The 23196-nt window shown below is 40.4% G+C and overlaps 1 protein-coding gene across 12 annotated transcripts in view; it reads left to right on the top strand.

Moving 5' to 3' along the window:
• The window catches only part of celf4 (CUGBP, Elav-like family member 4), a 1266734-nt gene that overhangs the window by 313693 nt on the left and 929845 nt on the right, over window positions 1–23196 (top strand). The gene's annotated exons all lie outside the window — the stretch shown is intronic.

Raw genomic sequence — 23196 nt, 5'->3', positions numbered from 1 at the left:
TTACCTGAGTTTCTGCAGATATGACACAATGAGAGAGCACTTGATTCCAAGCAGAAAAGAGATGGTCATTTTTGTTACTGTTCTGACCTAAATTATGGTTACAAGACAAGATGGCAGAGGCATAAGAGTAGATCAAGTTCAAGTTTATTGTCAGCAGACTCTATGTATCTACAACCAAATGAAACAATGTACCCACAACAGTGCACCCACAAAATATATATCACATCCGGCACATAAAACAATATATTACTGCAAATAAGTTAACAAAATATAATTCAAAATGCACAAAGTCTAGATTGGCCCTTCTGGATCAGATAACAGGTGCGAAAGCTTTGCAATCAGTGAGGAAGTATAGAACTTTTTTGAAGGATGAGCTGGAAAAATTAAGTGGCTTCACTCATCTATATTTACATTTGTTACATCACCAGCATCTCTTTGGAGGAACTGATGAGTAAGTGATGGGTAAAACACTGATCACGCTATTTTTTAAGGCAATAAAATTCTGTGGGTTGTCACATTCACTTGAACGCAGATATAGTAAAAGCAACTTTTATGGATACTTCTTGGCTTCTGACTAATTTTTAAGCTTGGCAATGAAAACTAAGTAAAAATAGTTGTGACTTGTCCAGGCCAACTAAAGGCAGCATGATTACAATCAGCAGCTCCTTATGGTACCACAATGATCTGGAATATGTCTTTCTCACTGTTATTGGCAAGGAAAACAACAGGGGTCTTCATATGCCTAGTTTAATGTTGTTATGATTGATACTCTGTTCATCCATGTGGTGTGCTGTAGTAATCTTTGAGAAGCAGTGAATGCAATCAATATATTGATATGAACTTTAACCTTTTATGCAATAGTCTCATTGCAAAAGCCATTGGAACTGTTGAATATGATTAAGTGATCTTTTAAAGTCATAATAATTTCTTAATAATCTCTCAGGTACTGAAAAACTAATTTTACCTTTCATCAGAACACCACTTAAAGGTTATGTGAGCTTTAAAATATGAAAATAATGTAGTATTTGAGTTACTGCATTAATCTCACATAACCATTACAATCTTTTATTTTACATTCTGTAACATCAAAGTTCAAAGTAAATTTATTATCAAAGTACACAGTTGTCACTATATATCTGACTCATTGTTTTGCAGGCATTCCCAGTAAAAACAAATAAGCACACAATAGAATTAATGAAAAATCACAGACAACAAGACGGGTATACAACCAATATGCAAAAGACAAGAAACTGTTCAAATACAAAAAGAAAATAATAATAATAATAATAATAATAATAATAATAATATCAAGAACTTGAGATGAAGAGTCCTTGGAAGTGAATCCATAGGTCATGGAATCAGTTCAGTGTTGGGATGAGTGTAGTCATCTCCTCTGGTTCAAGAGACTGGTGGTTGAGGGGTAATAACTGTTCCTAAACCTGGGCTTGAGCTTTCTGTACCTCCTTCCTGATGGCAGCAGTGAGAAGAATTGAATTGAATTGACTTTATTTCTTACATCCTTCATATACATGAGGAGTAAAAATCTTTACGTTACGCCTCCGTCTAAATGTGCAATGTATAATCATAGTAATTTATAATAATTCATAATAAATAGAACAGTCAAAGATGTAACAATGTAACAGTGACTCACTCAATTAGAGTACACTCAAATCAGCGTGAGTTCATCAGTCTGATGGCCTGATGGAAGAAGCTGCCCCAGAGCCCATTGGTCCTGGCCTTTATGCTGCTGAACGGTTTCCCAGATGGTAGCAGCTGGAACAGTATGTGGTTGGGGTGACTCGGATCCCCAATGATCCTTCAGGCCCTTTATAAACACCTATCCTTGTAAATGTCCTGAATAGTGGGAAGTTCACAACTACAGATGTGCTGGGCTGTCCGTACCACTCTCTGCAGAGTCCTGCGATGAAGGGAGATACAGTTCTGATACCAGGCAGTGATGCAGCCAGTCAGGATGCTCTCAATTGTGCCTCTGTAAAAAGTTCTTAGGATTTGGGGGCCTATACCAAACTTCCTCAACCGTCTGAGGTGAAAGAGACGTTGTTCTCTTTCACCACACAGCTGGTATGTACAGCCCACATGAGGTCCTTGGTGATATAGATGCAGAGGAACTTAAAGCTGTTTACCCTCTCAACCCCAGATCCATTGATGTCAATAGGGGTTAGCCCATCTCCAGCTTTGTTTTTGCGACACTGAGGGAGAGGTTGATTTCTTGACACCACTGTTTCAAAGAGATGACTTCTTCCCCGTAGGCCACCTTGTTATTGTTTGAGATTAGGCCAATCAATGTAGTAACGTCGGCAAATTTAATTAGCAGATTAGAGCTATGGGTGGTGACAAAGTCATGCGTATACAGGGAGTAAAGGAGGAGACTCAGTACACAGCCCTGAGGGGCTCCTGTATTGAGTGTCAGAGGGTGGATGCACATATTTGATAAGTAGATTTAAACTCATCCTTTTTACTTCTGACTTTGATGCCTGTTTGTGGACTGCAGAGTAGATAGTTCCAATAATTCAAAATTAAATTCGCTAATTAGTCTGAATGGAGGGCATCTTCATTCCAAAGCCAGTTAAATTCTGGTTGGCAGCTTTCCTTGAGCTCCGCAACAGGTACAGTTCTTTCAGGCAGACGGAAACATCCTATCCAATGTCATGTAATTCAGAACAGATGTCCAAGATTGAACTCCTGATCGATATACTTAGTACAACTTCCACTCATAGTAGGAAGCATTTCTACTTCAGTGGCTTGATGTACAAAAAGTCTCTTTCAATGCTCCACAGCCTCCGTGCAAAGAAATTATTCCCTTGCTGGTTATTGAGTAATCTTGTGTTGTGCTATTGATCTAACAGTTATGCACTTCTCCTATTACCTTCATTCATTCATTATGTTCATATTGTGCCCTGTTGTAAGACCTAGGTAATCACCGTCTTTCCATGACAATGATTGTACTTCACAAATTTTTCTACCGAAGTGGTTTGCCATTGCCTTCTGCTGGGCAGTGTTTTCATAAGACAGTGACCCCAGACATTACAAGACCATACTTTCTAGGAGCAGAATGAGGCCATTTGGCCCATCGAGTATGCTCTGCCATTTCATCATGGCTGATCCAATTTTCCTTTCCTGTGATCTCCTTCATGCCCTGAATAATCAAGAATCCATCAACCTCTGCATTAAATACACACAAAGACTTGGCCTCCACAGCTCCCTCTGGCAAAGAATTCCATAGATCCACCACTCTCTTGCTAAAGAAATTCCTCCTTATCTCCATTCTAAAAGCACACCCCTCTATTCTGAGGCTGTGTCTTCTGGTCTTAGACTCTCCCACCACAGGAAACATCCTCTCCACATCCACTCTATCAAGGCCACTCTATTCAATTATCAATAATAATCTTCAGAGATTGCCTGTCTAGCGTCAGTGGTCGTATAACCAGGACTTGTGGTATGCACCAGCTGCTCATAAGACCATCCACCACCTGCTCCCACTGTTTCACGTGACCCTGATAGGGGGAATAAGCTGGTGCTACACCTTGCCCAAGGGTGGCCTGCAGGCGAGCGGAGGAAAGGAGACCACTACACCTCCCTTGATGGAGACATATCTCCCCCCTACAACCTTTCCTATTAAGTAACCTTACAAAATGTCCTTGTGTCTGTTGAGCTAAGGTGTAGATTTGTTGTTTTTTTTTCTCATATTTTCCTTGTAAAGTAACATTCCAATGCTTGCTTATATTCTTGTATAATCATCTACATACATGTTATTGTTCAGTAAGTTGGGCAGCAGGTGTCAAGGCACTTGAATCTGGTCATTTTGAAGGTTAATTGTTATCACTGGAATTTTGTTTATCACTTGAATGTGAGGCAACCATGACTTGGTTCTTTCTTTGCTTTGTGCTCTTGTAACACTTCATAAAACAGTTGTAGGTGACGAGATTTAAGCCTTATTCTTGTTTTACGAAGAAGCTTTGGACCCAAAATGTTCAAAATTCGAATGAAATTGAGGTTAAGTGATTCCAGGAGTTGTTGAAAAGGTATCCCCTTTACAGCCTTTATTTGTTGACTGCTGCAGTTGTTGTAGCTTCTTGCTACAAGAAAAGCAGAAGAACGTGCCTAAAGAGAATGTCACTTTTGGAAAGTATCACGAGCAATTTGCTGACAATAAAGCGAGTTTATGATTTCTGTCTCCCAAAGTAAACGTCTTTGAAACCCAAACTTGAAAGAAGGGAAAATTCTTACTCCTGTTTCTATCCGAGGACACTTGAAAGATGAAATCTGTGGAAATGTCTAATTTGGCCAATGAAACCAATGTGATACCCACACTGGCCTTATTAGCCAACTCAGGACCCACAAACCATCAGTAAAACGTATCGTCCTTAATTTGGAAGGGCTGCCTAAGAAGAGGTGTGTTGAATCTTGGCTATAATGCCAGGCAATCCTCCTCCCATTATTGAATAAGTACAATGAAAGCACATAATGTGATGGTTAACACTAGAATAAGGCAACAGTGGACACCAGCAATGCATGGAACAAAGGGCAGGCAGGACGTTGGTGTCTTTGGGAGGAGAGAGGGAGAAGAAAACTGTCAGGGGAGAAATTCAAAGTTTGAAGATCAAAGTAAATTTATTAACAATGTATATTTCACCATATTACTACTCGGAGATTAATTTTCTTGTGGGCAAGAAATGCAATAGAGTCAATGAAAAATGGCACACAAAGACTGACAAGCAACCAATGTGCAAAAGAAGACTAACTGTACAAATGCAAAAAATTCCAAAATAATAATAACAAACTGTAAATAAGTAATACCGAGAACACGAGTTGTAGAGTCCTTGAAAGTGAGTCAGTAGGTTGTGGAATCAGTTCAGAGAGAAGTTGAGTGAAGTTATCCACGCTGGTTCAGAAGCTTGATAGTTGAAGGGTAAAAACTGTTCCTGAACCTGGTGGCATGAGACCTAAGGCTTCTGTACTTCCTTCCTAATGGCAGCAGCAAGAAGAGAGCATGGCCGGGATGGTGTAGTGAATGGCCAAAGGGAAACAAGGAAAGATTTCAAGCTTTATGTTCCGTTACTCTGGTTGTGGAGGAAAGAATCAGAATTTTCTGTAACATGGTCAAAACCATCTGTCTCTCTTAGGTGATGGTATCAGCTTTATCTTTGATAGATCAAGAGTATCATTGTTTATGTCTGCCAGCAGGATTTAAAACCCCAGCCTATATGAGCTTACAGGCACAGCCTGGATTGAGCCCCGTCAGGAATACAAGTCTTCAGAGCAAGTTAAGATCAATAGGCTAAAGAGCAGCAGTGGAGCCTGACTCATTATATCAACTCACTGACTAGTTGAACAACACATCTCTGCTTAACAAATATCAGGACCTAAAAAAGCCAGATGTTGCCTGTAATGTTGACTTGCTCTCTTAGGGATATTTGTGGTATTGATGGTTCAGCAGTAAGCACATCTACAACTATTACAGCTGTAGGGTGAGCTCATTATATCTTATTGGAAAACACATCGCACTATCAAGGAAATTGAAAGTCTGTTATGTTTGCTTTCAACCACATTCAGTATCAACATTGAATAATTAATCCTACTGCTAGAAGTTGCTTTTCAAATCAACTGGTCCCATTCTTTGGCCCCAACATATACTTAGAGGCCAGAGTGAGTGTGTAGGGTTGGGGGGGGGGGGTGGAACAGGATGCGTGGTTGGTGAGAAAATAGGGATTTTGGACAAGAAGCATACAGGTACACAGATAGCTCCAGAAGTTAACAGCAAAATGTCTTTTTGTTTTACTTCAGCGGCTTTTTTGCCTTGCTGCCTGCCTGATTGACGGCAATAAATGCACCAGTCACAGCAGTGGGCTAAAAACAAAGTTCAAAGTGCATTTATAATCAAAGTATGTATATTATGTACTACCTTGAGATTCATCTCCTTAGAGTCGGCTACAAAAAAAAAGAAACCCAACAGAACCCATTACAAAAGAAGATGGTCAAACATCCAAGGTGCATAAAAAAGAACAAATCGTGTAAACAATAATATTCAGAACTAAAGTTCACAAAAGTGAGTTCACAGCCTTGAAGTCGGTCATCATTGCAGCCTCTTAGTTGCAGGCCACATCCTCAGTTCAAAGCAAAACAAAGGAGAAGGTATTGTATTTGCAGGAGTTTTCCATTACAAGTGGGCTAGGGGTAGTGGAGAGAAGTGTAATATCCATGATTGCAAAGATTCACTTACGTTACCAGTGTAGAGAGTGGTTAATTAGTCAGTCATAGGAGGAAAGCTTCCAGTAACATAAGCAAACACACCTAAAATCTCCTCCGCAACAGACACAAATTGCTTGAGAGGTATAAACCGTCAAAATTTTGGGTCGAGACCCTTCATCAAGACTAAACAGGAAGGCGGAAGATGTTACAATAAGAAGGCAGGTAGGGGTAGTGAGGAGGAAGACTACAAGCTGGAAAGTGATAGGTGAAGTCAGATGAGTGAGGGAGGAGGGATGAATCAAGCTGGGAGGTGATAGGTGTAATTGGTAAAGGGATGCAAAAAATCTGATAGGAGTAGAGAGTGGATCAAAGGCAAAAGGGAATGAGGAGGGGCACCAGGAGGAGATGATAGGTAGGTGAAGAAAAGAAATAAGGGGGGGCCCAAATAGGGACTTGAAGAAGAAGGAAGAGAGAGGAGGAAAAATAACTGGAAGTTGGAGAAGTGGATATTCATGCCATCAGGACGGAGGCTACCTAGATGGAATATGAGGTAATTGCTTCTCCTCATCATGGCAGAAGAGGATGCCATGGACTGACATGTCGGAATGGGAACGGGAATAGGAATTAAAATGGCTGCCCACCAGGAAATTCTGGTTTTGGAGCATAGAGAGGAGGTGCTCATCGACACAGCCCGGTCTCTGCAGTGAAGAGCAGGTCACATCGGGAGCACTGTATTCAACAGGCAAACACAACAGGAGTGTTGCCTCACCTAGAAGGAGTGTTTGGAGTCCTGAATGGAGGTAAGGGAGAAGGTGAATGGGCAGGTGTAGCATTTCAGTCACTTGCAGAAATATCTGCCAGGAGGGAGATTAGGAGGGAGGGATGAATGGACAATGGAATCAACCCTACATAAAGTGAATTTTAGAATCAGATTAAATAAGTTCAGTGTCAAGTGTCTCGTAAGCACGTTTATAGACTCTGCTAATATTTTCTCAACTCTTTGCACAGATTTTGTAAAATTTTCATGAAATGTCTCCGTTATTTATCAACATATTCCAACTTTGTTGAGAAGTATAGATATCATGAGCTTTCTAAACTAAAGCCGTTCTGAATGGTGTGTAACTATGAGACTAGCTCAAAGAAATATTTATTTTTTACTCCCATGGAGCCCTTCATCTTTTATATCTGATTTGAGTTACATATTGAGAAACTGCACTGGTCAACCTACCTACCTTATATTTATATAATGCACATAAATGATGCACAAGGCTTCAAACATTAACTTTTAAATAACAAAATCTCTTCAAAAAGTAAATGAATAAAGTGTAGGACCTTCAGCAGGCTGTTTGTTCACATTCAATTCAACTCAGGCACAAGTAAATTGTTGCTGTAGCTTGTTACTCTATTTCAGAAAATGTCATGCTCTAATTAAGAACATAAAATTAAAGTTCAAAGTAAATTTATCTTCAAAGTACATATATGTCACCATATACAACCTTGAGATTCATTTTCTTGTGGGCATACTCCAAGGCCATAATAGAATCAATGAAACTCTGCTCCAGGACGGACTGTTTTGACCCTGATAAATAGTACTTAGAAATTCTTACCAGAAAATATTACATGCATTTATCACAAGACCATAAGATATAAGAACAGAATTATACCATCTGGCCCATCAAATCTGCTCTGTCATTCAATCATGGATTATCCTTTTTTTCTTATCTCCTCTTCAACCCCATTCTCGGCCTTCTTCCCGTAACCTTTGATGCCATATCCAGTTAAGAACCCATCAATCTCTGCCTTAAATGCACCCAACAACCTGGCCTCCACAGCTGCTCGTGGCAACAAATTCCACAGATTCACCGCCCTTTGGCTGAAGAAATGTCTCTGCATCTCTGTTTTGAAAGGACACCTCTCAATCCTGAGGCTGCGCCCTCTTGTCCTAGAGGACACACTCAAGTTCAAATTTAATTGTCATTCAACCATACATAAATACAGCCAAATGAAACAAATAATTCTTAACAGCAATTTGGCAAAGAAATTGAGAGGTTAATATTGTCATGGCTGGAAATGTCTTCTTTGGTTCTACTTTGATACTCTGAATAGTTGCATGCCAAGCTATTGAATTAAAAATTCAGAATGGAGGTGACCTCACTAGCACCCAGTCTATTCCTGTAAGATACAAAGTGAGCAGGCATCTCTTATAAAATGTTAAGGCATTGTAACTAACTTTTGGTATTGTGGAAAATGGGTAGTAACTATCATTTGCACCTTGTCAATTTTAGATCCTCAGCAGAGGAAATATAATGAGGACCCGTGATCTCGTAAACTGATTTTATTTTTCCATTATTAATATTAGCCTTGGAAGCACACAGCAAATTATACACTCTGTGGCCACTTTATTAGGTACCTTCTATATCTAATAAAGTGGCCACTGAGTGTATGTTTGTGATTTTCTCTTGCTGTAGCACACTCTCTTCAAGATGTGAAGTGCTCTGCATTCAGAGATGCTCTTCTGCACACCCCCATTATAACGTGTGGTTATTTGAGTTACTGTCACCCTCCTGTCAGCTGAACTCTCTCATTAACAAGGTATGTTTACCCACAGAACTGCCACTGTCTGGATGCTTTTTGATTATTGTACCATTCGTTGTAAACTCTGGAGACTGGTTGTGTATGAAAATCCCAGGAGATCAGCAGTTTCTGAGATACTCAAACCACTTTGGCAGGCACCAACAATCATTCCACTGTCAAAGTCTCTTAGATCACATTTCTTCCCATTCTGATGTTTGGTCTGAACAACAACTGAACCTCTTGGCCACGTCTGCATGCTTTTATGCATTGAGTTGCTGCCATGTAATTGGCTGATCAGTTATTTGCATTAGTGAACAGGTGTACCTGATATAGTGACCACTGAGTGTATTAACTTGACCATGATTTTAAAAAAATCAATGTGCTTCAAAAACACATTATGCAACAAAATATGGCAGAAACATGAGAACAAATGAATAAAAATCTAGCTAAGATGGTATGTTTTAAAGAATCTCCTTAATGATAGTTTTAGAGGAGCATTTCTAGAGTTCATGTTCTTAAAATCAGGTGTAATTATTGTTGTCAGAAAGTCTTTCTCTCTCCAGATGTCCACATAACATAGGATCTATAGAAAGCGATCTTCAAATACCGATGTACAGTACTGTGCAGAAGTCTTAGGCATGTATATATAGCTAGGGTGCTTTTGCACAGTACTGAAGAACTTTTATGTGTGTACTGCAGTCACAAAAAAAAATCAAATTTCATGACCTATGTGAGTGATGATAAACTTAATTCTGATATGGGTCTCCATTGTGGACTGAAAGAGGGAAGGGGGCAGGGAGAAGGGAATCACGGCTGGGAAAAGGGGAAGGGAGAGGGAAGGACCAGAGAGACATTCTGTAATGATCAATATACCAATTGTTTGGAATTAAATGACTTTGCCTGCTGTCTCAGGGCTGGGTGTATCTGCATCCACTCTACCCTCCCCTCTTCCCCTGGCACCCCTTCTCTGCCACCTGTCCTGCTGCACTCCACCCTTGCCATTCTCAACATCTTTTGCTCCCACCCGATTTATAAATATTCTTTCCACTCCATGTTGACAAATACAGTACTGTGCAAAAGTCTTAGGCACCCTAGCTATATGTATTTGCAGAGTACCTGTAACAAGTATGGGCATACTTGCTAATTATCAGTAAATCTGATTGGTGTGTCTTCTGCTTTACATTTGAAATCTAGTGGGTGATCCTTTGGAAATGTGTGAGGATTTTATTTATGCTGTAGAATAATAAATGCATTGGCTATATTCAAAATGTGTTTTCAGAGAAATATTCTGCTGCAGTACCAAATCTTTACCTTTTGATGTCAGTAGTATATCCTGAAAAAGCCCAGCAGTTTGCAGGATTACTGAGTTAAGTAAATGTTATCACTAGTCATTTTTAATATGCCATTGAAATCTTTTGCTCTGTGAATGTCTCCCAGATTTCTCTAACTTCTGATAATTTCTCCCCCTCCCCCTTCACTATTTTTCCATTCCCCATTCTTGCTCCTTTTCTCCTCACCTGCCCCTTCCCCTTCCTTTTCTTCTGTGGTCCATTCTCCCCTCCTATCAGATTCCTCCTGCTTCAGTCCTTCACCTTTTCCACCTATCACTTCCCAGCTTCTCACTTCATCACTTGTCCCCAACTCACCTTCCCCCTCACCTGCTTTCACCTTTGATTAGTCAGCTTGTGCTCCTTCCCCTCCCCCCACCTTCATTTTCTGGCTTCCACCCCCCCCCCCCAACTTCCTTCCAAGTTATGGTGAAGCCACTTGGCCCAAAACAGCAACCAGTAATTCCTCTATATAGATTCTACCTGGCTTCCTGAGTTCCTCCAGCATTTTTGAGTGTTCTGTATGATTATTGTTTGGTGATGACATGAAGACGGATGGTTTGTCGATACTGAAGAAATAGTCATCAGCCACTAAACAATATTAATTAAATGGTCAGATGGGCAGAACTATGCTAAATAGAGTAATTCTGTGAGATGATATATTTTACTAATAAGACTATTATATACAGAATGAACATTAGATCTCCAGGAGGTATAGAGAAACAGAGTGACTTTGACATTTACATGTCCAAACAACTCTAAATCCAACAGCACTGCCAGATAAGGTAGTTAAGTCATACTTCATTAGTGAGGCAATAGAATATAAAAGCAGAAACTCTATGGTACAACTATATAAGACATTAGCTGGCAGGAGTACAGAGTGTAGCTCTAGTCACCACACTCTAATACAGATGCTATTTTATTTGAGGGGATGCAGAGAGATGTTACAGCTATAGGAAAAGTCCAAGTAAGTTTTCCACTGAGTCAAAAAAGCTTGGGTGTTTGAGGGGAAAGGGAGGAGACTGCAGGGTAGGCAGACCTGATTAAGGGATACAAAATTATGAGGGATCAGGAAAGGATAGATGATGGGAAATATTTCCTCTTAGCACAGCTGTCTATAACCAAATGGTATAGGTTTAAGGTAAGGAGTAGGAGATTTAGAGGAGGGGATTTGAGGAGAGCTTTTTTCCATGCAGAGGATGATTCACTCTATCACACTGTTTTAGTGGAGGAACTCTCACAAACTCCTGTTGGTCTGTACATTCTTTCATCAAGGGATCTGCAATACAGCAAACTTAACAGAAAAAAAAATTAAATTAAATAATGAATTAATTCAAAGAAAAGAAAACTTGACATATGTAGAAATATCTTGGGTATTTATAAATAACTTGATTAAAATTGTTGTCAGCAGATTTTTTGAAGCTATAAATTACATTTCAAGTCTGCTTATATTTTACTCATGAGGCTCGTGGTTTAATTACAAATATCATTCCCCGAGTCAAATCCCTCCAACTACAGCTTTCCAGACTAAGTAAAAGAGGGCAGAAATTATTCAAGTAATGACTTGATTTACATAGTTACTTTTATCTTTGCACAGAAACAGATTATTGAGTCCAACAGGTATTTATGTTTCACACAAGGTTCCCCCTCCTCCCTCTGCCACCTCTCTTCAGTTAATCCAATTAACAAATCCTTCTGTTCCATTCTCCCTCATGTTTTAATCTGGCTTCCCCTTAAACACATCTATGCTATTTGTCTTAACTGCTAATCATGGCAGCAAGTTCCCCTCTGGGTGAGGACGTTTCTCCTGAATATCCCCTGTTGGGTTTATCAATGATTATCTTATATTTCCAGCCTCTAGTTTTAGTCACAGCTGCAGTGGAAACATGTCTCTGTCTACATTATCAACCCTTTCCATAATCTTAAAATACTCTGTCAGGTTACTGTTCAGTTTCCCTTTCCAAGAGAGAGGCTGTTCTATCTTGCCTAATAGGCATAATCTCCCTTTTTTTTTGTTATATCGTTCCAAAAAACATTTTGTTGCATCTTCTGCAGTAATGGTTTATCCTTTTTACATAAAATGGAGACCAGAACCACTTGCAACATTCCAAGTGTTATCTAGTGAAGGTTCTAAATAATTTCAGCTAATTCTATTCTACCCCTGTGGAAATGAAGTCCAGTCCATGTTTGCTCTTTCTTAGTTCTGTAAATCTTAATGGCTACTTTTTGTACTGTGGGTACCCGTATCTTATAAGACACAGGAGTAGAATTAGGCCATACACCCCATCGAGTCTACTCTGCATTCCATCATGGCTGATTTATTATCTCCATCAAACCAATTCTCCTACCTTCTCCCCATAATTATTGATGCTCTTACTAGTAAAGAACCTATCAATCTCTGCCTTAAATATACCAATGAGTTGGGCTCCAAGCCGTCAGCAACAATGAATTCCACAGATTCAACACCCCAGACCCTTCTGCTTCTGAAATACTGACATTTATTATCCAAGCAATAAGAAGACTGCAGGAATGCGTCACTTTTCCCATAGTTTTATTTACTAATTTCCTGCCCATTCTCTAAGTTTGTCAATATCTTGCATTTTGTTGCTGTCCTCTGAACCACAGCAACTTAACCTTGCACATTTTGAAAATCCTCTTTTGTTTCCCAGTTATTTTTAAATAAATACCCCTCTTCTGATTTCACACATTTAGTTTTGTTATACAAATAATAAACAATATTAGACCCACTGCTAATTCTTAGCAGGATTTACCAGGATGCTGCCTGGATTAAAGAGTATGTTTTATGAGATAGTTTAAGCAAGTTAGAGTTTTTCTCTTTGGTGTGAAGAAAGGATGAGAGATGACGATAGAAGGTTGGCACAGTAGCGTAGGGATCAGTGTAACTCTATGACAGCACCTGCAGCTGGGTTCAATTCCCATCACTGCTCACAATAAGTTTATAAGTTCTCCCTGTAATCACGTGGGTTTCCTCTGAGTGTTCCAATTACTTCCCACAGTCCAAAGACGTATAGGTTATTAGGTTAAATCATCAGTATCAGAATCAGGGTTAATATCATGGCATATGTCATGAAATTTGTTAACATAGCAGCAGCAGCAGTACAACGTAATATATGATAGAAAAAAATAAGTAAATCAATTACTGTGTGTGTGTATATATACAGATATAGTATATGTTTATATATATGTATAAATAAAATAGTTAAATTAAAATAGTGCAAAAACAGAAATAATGTAGAGTAAGTGAGGTAGTGTTCATGGGTTCAATGTCCATTTAGAAATCTGATGGGAGAGGGGAAGAAGCTGTTCCTGAATCATTGTGTGTGTGCCCTCAGGCTTCTGTACCTCCTCTCTGATGGTATTAATGAGTAGAGAGCACGTCCTGGATGATGGGGTTCTCTAATAATGGTTGCTGCCTTTCTGAGGCATCGCTCCTTGTTGTCTTGGATACTACGGAGGCTCGTACCCAAGATGGAGCTGACTAATTTTACAACTTTCTGTAACTTCTTTCGATCCCGTGCAGTAACAACCACCCCCCGCCCCACCCCTCATTCAGTACCAGATGGTGATGCAGTCTGTAGAAGTTTTTGAGTGTTTTAGGTGACAATCCAAATCTCTTCAAACTCCTAATGAAATATAGCTGCTGTCATATGGGTGTAATTGGGTAGGGTGAGCTCACTAAGCCTGAAGTACCTGTTGCCTACTGCAATGCAAAATAAAATCTTAAAGAACTGATAAGGAGCATAGATAGAGTGGACAGCCAGCGACTTTTCCCCATGATGGAAATACCTAGAACAAGAGGGCATAATTTCAAGGTGATTTTTACAGAGAGTGGTGGGGGTATAGAACATGCTGCCAGGTATGGTGGTAAAGGCAGATACATTAGGGACATTTAAGAGACTGTTAGATAGCCCTCTATTTCTCTTCATCCATGTGCCTAAGTGGGAGAGAAGGGTTTGGAGAAGGAAGTCGGAGGATCAGAACTGGAGTGCGGCGGGAGCCATTTTGACTTTTTCTTATTCTCGTCGGAGTTAAGAGAGGCGGGACTGTGCAGGCGTGTGACATCAGGCAGTGAAGAAGGGAAGATTTAAAAAAGAACACAGCCTTAAACAGCGGGCAGCGAAGTGAGCCGGGAGCAGAGTGAAGGCTCAACGGGCTTAGGCGGAAATGAGCGAGGCAAGGTAGGTTTAGGTTTCAGTTTTTCCTGTTATTTGAGGAAATGGGAAGTATGAGTGTGAGGGCAGCTCGTTGTTCTCAGTGTCGGATGAGGGAGGTCCTGGAGTCTCCTAGCCTCCCGGATGTCCACATCTGCGCCAGGTGCGCCGAGCTGCAGCTCCTAAAGGACCATGTTAGGGAACTGAAGCTACAGCTCGATGACCCTCGTCTGGTCAGGGAGAGTGAGGAGTTGATAGAGAGGAGTTACAGGCAGGTGGTCACACCGGGGTCACGGGAGGCAGACAGGTGGGTCACGGTTAGGAGGGGGAAGGGGAAGAGTCAGGTACTTGTGAGTACCCTAGTGGCTGTACCCCTTGACAATCAGTACTCCTGTCTGAGTACTGTTGGGGGGGACAGCCTACCTGGGGGAAGCAACAGTGGCCGTGCCTCCAGCACAGAGTCCGGCCCTGTAGCTCAGAAAGGTAGGGAAAGGAAGAGGAAGGCAGTAGTAATAGGGGACTTGATAGTTAGGGGGTCAGATAGGCAATTCTGTGGACGCAATCAGGAGACCTGGATGGTAGTTTGCCTCCCTGGTGCCGGGGGGATGTTTCTGATCGAGTCCAAGATATCCTGAAGTGGGGGGGTGAGGAGCCGGAGATCGTCGTACATATAGGTACCAATGACATAGGTAGGAAAAGGGAAGAGGTCCTGAAAGGAGAATATAGGGAGTTAGGAAGGCAGTTGAGAAGAAGGACTGCAAAGGTAGTAATCTCGGGATTACTGCCTGTGCCACGCGACAGTGAGAGTAGGAATGGAATGAGGTGGAGGATAAATGTGTGGCTGAGGGATTGGAGCGGGGGCAGGGATTCAAGTTTCTGGATCATTGGGACTCTTTTGGGGCAGGTGTGACCTGTACAAAAAGGATGGGTTACACTTGAATCCTAGGGGGACCAATATCCTGGCAGGAAGGTTTAATAAAGCTGTTAGGGAGGGTTTAAACCAATTTGGCAGGGGGATGGGAACTGGAATGATGGAGCAGAGGAGAGGGAAAACAGAAATGGATTTAAGGTAGTGAGCAGTAAGGATGCCAGGAAGAACAGGCAGGTGATGGAGCAAATTTGCAGCCATTGGGATGAGTTGCAGTGCAATGAAGTTGCAGTGCAATCAATGCAAAAAGTCAAGTCAAGTCACTTTTATTGTCATTTCGAACATAACTGCTGGTACAGTACATAGTAAAAATGAGACAACGTTTTTTCAGGACCAGGGTGTTACATGATACAGTACAAAAACTAGACTGAACTACGTAAAAAAAAATACAGAGAAAGCTACACTAGACTACAGACCTACACAGGACTGCTTAAAGTGCACAAAAACAGTGCAGGCATTACAATAAATAATAAACAGGTCAATAGGGCAAGGTGTCAGTCCAGGCTTCGGGTATTGAGGAGTCTGATAGCTTGGGGGAAGAAACTGTTACATAGTCTGGTCGTGAGAGCCCGAATACTTTGGAGCCTTTTCCCAGACAGCAGGAGGGAGAAGAGATTGTATGAGGGGTGCATGGAGTCCTTCATAATGTTGTTTCCTTTGCGGATGCAGCGTGTAGTGTAAATGTCCGTGATGGCGGGAAGAGAGACACTGATGATCTTCTCAGCTGACCTCACTATCCGCTGCAGGGTCTTGTGATCCAAGATGGTGCAATTTCCAAACCAGGCAGTAATGCAGCTGCTCAGGATGCTGTCGATACAAATACTGGACTTAAGGTGTTATACTTAAATGCACGCGGCATAAGGCATAAGGAATAAGGTGGATGATCTTGATGTACAGTTACAGATCGACAGGTATGATATTGTGGCCATCACTGCAACGTGGCTAAAGGATGTATGTCTCTGGGAGCTGAACGTCCAAGGATACACAATGTATCAGAAGGATAGGCATGTAGGTATAGGGGGGTGGCATGGCTTTAATGGTAAGAAATGATTTAAATCATTAGAAAGAGTTGAAATAGGATTGGAAGGTACAGAATCTTTATGGGTTGAGCTAAGAAATCGCACGGGTAAAAGGACCCTGATGGCAGTTATCTACAGGCCTCCAAACAGCTGCAGTGATGTGGACTACAAATTAAAACAGGAAATCAAAAAGGCTTGTCAGAAGGGCAGTGTTATGATAATTGTAGGGGATTTTAACGTGCGAGTGGATTGGGAAAATCAGGTCGGCACTGGATCTCAGGAGAGAGAATTTGTAGAATGTCTACGAGATGGCTTTTCAGAACAGCTTGTTGTTGAGCCCACTAGGGGATCGGGTGTACTGGATTGGGTATTGTGTAATGAACCAGAGGTGATTAGAGAGATGGAAGTGAAGGAACCTTTAGGAGGCAGTGATCACAACATGATTGAGTTCACTGTGAAATCTGAGAGAGAGAAGCCGAAATCGGATGTGTTGGTATTTCAGTGGAGTAAAGGCAATTACAGTGGCATGAGAGAGGAACTGGCCAAGGTTGACTGGAAAGAGACACTAGCAGGAAGGATGGCAGAGCAGCAGTGGCTGGAGTTTATGCGAGAAGTGAGGAAGGTGCAAGACAGATATATTCCAAAGAAGAAGAAATTTTCGAATGGGAAACGAATGCAACCGTGGCTGACAAGAGAAGTCAAAGCCAAAGAGAAGTAAAAGCAAAGCAGAGGACATACAAGGAAGCAAAAATTAGTGGGAAGACAGAGGATTGGGAAGTTTTTAAAAGCTTACAAAAGGAAACTAAGAAGGTCATTAAGAGGGAAAAGATGAACTATGAAAGGAAGCTAGCAAATAATATCAAAGAAGATACTAAAAGCTTTTTCAAGTATATAAAGAGTAAAAGACAAGTGAGAGTAGATATAGGACCGATAGAAAATGATGCTGGTGAAATTGTAATGGGAGATAAGGAGATGGCAGAGGAACTGAACGAGTATTTTACATCAGTCTGCACTGAGGAAGACATCAGCAATATACCGGACATTCAAGGGTGTCAGGGAAGAGAAATATGCGCAGTCACAATTACGACAGAGAAAGTACTCAGAAAATTGAATAGTCTAAGGGTAGATAAATGTCCCGGACCAGATGGAATGCACCCTCGTGTTCTGAAGGAAGTAGCAGTGGAGATTGCAGATGCATTAGCAATAATCGATAGATTATTCAAAAGTCAATAGATTCTGGCATGGTTCCAGAGGACTGGAAGATTGCAAATGTCACTCCACTATTTAAGAAGGGGGCAAAGAAGCAAAAAGGAAATTATAGACCTGCTAGCTTGACATTGGTGGTTGAGAAGTTGTTGGAGTCGATTGTCAAGGATGAGGTTACAGAGTACCTGGAGGCATGTGACAAGATAGGCAGAACTCAGCTTGGTTTCCTTAAAGGAAAATCCTGCCTGACAATCCAAGTGCAATTTTTTGAGGAAAGTACAAGTAGGCTAGACAAGGTAGATGAAGTGGATGTCGTGTATTTGGATTTTCAGAAGGCCTTTGACAAGGTGCCGCACATGAGGCTGCTAAACAAGATAAGAGCCCATGGAATTATGGGAAAGTTACATACGTAGATAGAGCATTGGTTGATTGGCAGGAAACAGAGAGTGGGAATAAAGGGATCCCATTCTGGCTGGCTGCTGGTTACCAGTGGTGTTCCACAGGGGATCCGTGTTGGGGCCGCTTCTTTTTACGTTGTATATCAACAATTTGGATTATGGAATAGATGGCTTTGTGGCTATGTTTGCTGATGATACAAAGATAGGTGGAGGGGCCGGTAGTGTTGAGGAAACAAAGAGTCTGCAGAGAGACTTGGATAGATTGGGGGAATGGGCAAAGAAGGGGCAAATGAATTACAATGTCGCAAAGTGTACGGTCATGCACTTTGGTAGAAGAAATAAAGGGGCAGACTATTATTTAAATGGGGAGAGAATTCAAAGTTCTGAGATGCAACGGGACTTGGGAGTCCTCATGCAGGATAACCTTAAGGTTAACCTCCAGGTTGAGTCAGTGGTGAAGAAGACAAATGCAATATTGGCATTCATTTCTAGAAGAATAGAGTATAGGAGCAGGGATGTGATGTTGAGGCTGTATAAGGCACTGGTAAGACCTCACTTGGAATACTGTGTGCAGTTTTAGGCTCCTTATTTGAGAAAGGATGTGCTGACATTGGAGAAGGTTCAGAGAAGATTCACTAGAAAGATTCCAGGAATTAGAGGGTTATCATATGAGGAACGTTTGACCGCTCTTGGACTGTACTCCTTGGAGTTTAGAAGAATGAGGGGGGACCTCATAGAAACATTTCGAATGTTGAAAGGCATGGACAGAGTGGATGTGGCAAAGATGCTTCCCATGGTGGGGGAGTCTAGTACGAGAGGACATGACTTGAGGATTGCAGGGCGCCCATTCAGAACAGAGATGCAAAGAAATTTTTTAGCCAGACGGTGGTGAATCTATGGAATTTCTTGCCACGGGCGGCAGTGGCGGCCAAGTCATTGGGTGTATTTAAGGCAGAGATTGATAGGTATCTGAGTAGTCAGGGCATCAAAGGTTACGGTGAGAAGGCCGGGGAATGGGACTAAAGGGGAGATTCGACCAGCTGATGATGAAATGGCGGAGCAGACTCGATGGGCGGAATGGCCGACTTCTGCTCATCTGTCTTATGGTCTATGGTCTTATGCTTAGATTGATCTTGAAGTTGGTTAAAAATTCAACACACTTCATGGGCTGAAGGGTCTGCTCTGAGCTGTACTGATCTAAGTTCAATGTTTTTCTGGAATACTGCACCCCATTTGTTACCATTCTCTCCAACTTCCTTTAACTTTTTTTTATGTTAAGACCTTAAGACATAGAAGCGTAATTAGGGCATTTGGTTCATCGAATCTGCACTGCCATTCGATCATGACTGATTTATTTTCCCTCTCAATCCCCAATCTCCTGTTGTCTGTATCGTAGAAAGCTTGTGAAGCATTTTGCTATTAGCCCCCTGGCTTCAGGTGCTCTTCAACAAGAGTCTTCTGCAAGTTATCTTATGGAAGATCTTTTGAATATTTAATATATTCTAACTGTTATGTGACCTTTAACCATCCATAGGGTTGATCATGTGTACAATGAATTACATTAGCTGCCCATCATTCTCAGCAATTACCACTTTTCTAATTATTCCAACATATAACATGACCTTTGCTTCTCTTCCCTGACTTGTTTTAATATCAGAGATGTAAAAAAAAAAGTCAGAACAATGGTTTTATCCTCCCTTAGGTTAGATTAGTCTGTTTCTTATTTTTCTTCCTTAAATGTCATTAGATGTTTCTGATCTCAACTTGTGTCAGATCATTGCACTAAACTCAGTGGCAAAATTCAATGTAAAGTAAAAATTTAATATTTCTGCATTTCTGCTTTGTTGTCTTCCGTAATGGCTCCTGACCCAACCTTTTGCATTAGTTTCAATTTGGATCATCTATATTTAACTTAATGTATCTTTTTCTTCTTATTACGAGAAATATTTGTCTCAGACTCTATCAATATTTTGGTTCATTGGCACTGATTAAATCTTTTTCAATTCATTTGATAAGAAAAAAATCGAAGCTCAACACTTTTTGTTAAAGTTGCTTTATTCCAAATTATTACCCATTGTCTTTATCTTATTTATATCCTAGGTACTTACTTCAGATAGAACTGCAGTTGTCAATTTTCTGATACCCGCTCACCTGTTCTGTTATATTTTCTATTCTAAGATGAAACAGAAGTCATCTTATTAGGTTTTTGGCAAACAGGGTAAAATTAATGTTAAAAATTAATTCTTAATGATGGATGCCTCGGAAGGCAGCATCTACCATTAAGGACCTTCATCACCCAGCACGTGCCTTATTTTTATTGCTACCATCAGAAAGGAGATCTAATTTCTAAATAGACATTGAACCCATGAACACTGCCTCATTACTCTTTTATTTTTATTTTTGCACTACTTATCTGATTTAACTGGTGTGTGTGTGTGTATATATATATATATATATATATATATATATATAATACTTTAATTCATTTTTTTCTTTTATTATGTATTGCATTGTACTGCTGCAGCAAAGACAACAAATTTTTTGACATATGCCAGTAATATTAAACCTGATTCTGATTCAGATTCTGATTCTGAAATATTCCTGCAGTTGCTATAAAGGTTCTCTTCCAGTCCCGTCTTTTATGTGTGTTACAGTTGTTTCTGCAACATTCCGATCCCTCACTATAAGTTTGAAATAATATATATGGAATGGTTCACTTTCACTTCATTATATAAGGAATACTGCAAAAATGCTTTGCTAATGTTACCCTTGTGCTTTATATCGGTCAAAATTTTATTCTGTGCTCCAAATAATTTTATATTTAGATTTCTTTCACTCTCTCTTCTTCCCAGAGAGTAAAATAATGGCAAAAATAAAATGAAAGCTATTCAGTATTCATGGTCGATCTCCCATGGTGTGATTCATGAATAAATCTTACAAAAATGAATAATTAAGTACATAAATAAATAAAACCTGCATTTCTGAATTGCCCTGGTTACAAAAACAAATTGTGTCACTCAGTCACTCACATTAGACTCAAGAGTTTTTGAGTTTCTTCATGCAAGCATGTCAAGCTAGCAGTTCTGCGCAACTAGCACCTTAAATACCAATGTTCTGCCAATCGGTTTATTGCAAATGAAGATAAGAAAGGGTTGAGTACATTATTCATCACAAAGTCTCTGGATCACGAGCAGAAGTCCAGAAAGTTAACAGAATCCCACAAATAACACTTGGTCAGTCCTTTGAACAAGTTATTCCAAAGTGGTTATAATCAGAATCAGAATCAGGTTTAATATCGCCAGCGCAAGTCGTGAAATTTGTTGTCTTTTCAGCAGCAGTAAAATGCATTACATAATACTAGAAAGAAACCGTAAAATACAGTAATTATATGTATATATTAGTTAAATTAAATAAGTAGATAAATAGTGAAAAATAGAAATTAAAAAGTAGTGAAGTAGTGTTCATGGGTTCAATATCCATTCAGAAATTGAATGGCAGAGGGGAAGGGGATGTAACACTAAATTATAACCAATAGATCCGGCAAGTGGTATTGAAGTAGGGAAGTAGCAATGCCATGGGGTGCCATGGTAATGTAATGGTTAGCATGACGCTATTACAGCTCTGGATCTTAGACTTCAATTCTGGCATCCTCTGTAAGCAAGTCTGTACATTCCTTCCTGTGTGTGCATGGATTTCGTCCAGGTGTTCCAGTTTCTCCCCACAGTCCAAAGACATACCAGTTAGTAGGTTCATTGGTCACTGTAAACGGCCCTGTGATTGGGCTAGGGTTAAACTGATGGGTCGCTGAGCAGCATAGCTCAAAGGGCCTGTTCCAGACTGTATCCCTAAATAAAAATAAAGGAAATAGCAATATGGTATCACTGTCCATGTGACACTTTTTTTGTGAAATAAATATACTATATTTATTGGCACTGTGATGAAATCATACAATACCGGGAGATGGAATAAAAGAGCTAGGAAACCAACAGTGAATTACAAACAAAAGACCCCAATGGGTGAAACAGTGGAAATGCTGGCCTACACACATTTCCAACATGAATCATGCCTGTTATTCTTCAAAGTGCTTTTAAACAAAAGCAAACTATGCTTCCTACCAGCAGATGAAAAAATGTTAGAGTCTCACCCAATTGTAGTATCTGGAAATCAACAAACAAAAACAGCAGTTGACCTTGTTAATGCTTCCCATTAAATAATGATCTGAGAATCGTGCAGCTGCAGAACTTGCTTTACTATTTTCTCCTTGTATACAGAGAGAAATTAGTGATTTAGGTGGAAGATAGTGAGGAATTAACGAGATAGCAATGATTCTGATCAGAACTGGGGTTTTTGTCTTTCTATAAGGAGCGGAGACTCATACAGCTTTTCAAGCTTACCCAACAGTCAATCTGTCAGCCGCAGTACTATCATTCAAATCACATGTATGACTCCTGTTCATCAATTGCAACTTTCATTGATGATCCACACACTTAGCTAGTTCTTAAAGTTTTGGGACAATGTTTTATGAGAAAGCCTGAAGGAGATCCTCTTTTAGAAAGTACTCCAGCAGTTAGTAATCTCATTTACTTCTAGGTGGAAGGAAGCTAATGTAGAATTGACTACATAAATTCTCACAAACACATATTAACTCAATTCTGTATGTAACCCCACCCCCTACCACCAATTTTCCTTCTGTTTCTATTTTTCCCACATTCACTCCTATTCTGCCATCCACATATGATCAGCGGCCACTTTATTAGGTACACTTGGATACATGCTTGTTAATCAGCCAAGCATGTGGCAGCAATTCAGCGCATAAAAGCGTGCAGACATGGTCAAGAAGTTCAATTGCTGTTTGGAGCAAACATCAGAATGGGGAGAAAAATACTATCCATATGACTTTGACTGTGGGATGATGGTTGGTGCCAGTTGGAGTAGTTAGAGTTTCTCAGAAAGTGCTGATACCTTAGGGTTTTCACACACAGCAGTCTGTAGAGCTTACAGAAAATAGTGCAAAAGATCAAAACTACATCCAGTGAGTGGCCATTCTGTGGGCAAAAACACCTTGTTAGTGAGAGTATTCTGAGGAAAATGGCCAGCCTGGTTCAAGCTGGCAGGAAGGCGACACTATCACAAATAACTACACATAACAGCAGTGGTGCGTGGAAGAGTACCTTTGAAAGCACAACACATCAAACCTTGAAGTGGATGGTGCTGCAGCAACAGAAGACTATGAATGTAAACTCGGTGGCCTCTTCGTTAGGTACAGGGGGTTCCTAATAAAGTGGGTACAGAGTGTAGAATACATATAAACTTGTGAACTTACACATCTTGAGAGGAAACTGGAGCATTTGTGGTCACAGG

Source organism: Hemitrygon akajei, chromosome 13 (genome assembly GCF_048418815.1).
Source record: "Hemitrygon akajei chromosome 13, sHemAka1.3, whole genome shotgun sequence".
NCBI lineage: Eukaryota > Metazoa > Chordata > Chondrichthyes > Myliobatiformes > Dasyatidae > Hemitrygon > Hemitrygon akajei.
This window is presented reverse-complemented; position numbering and strand designations above follow the sequence as displayed.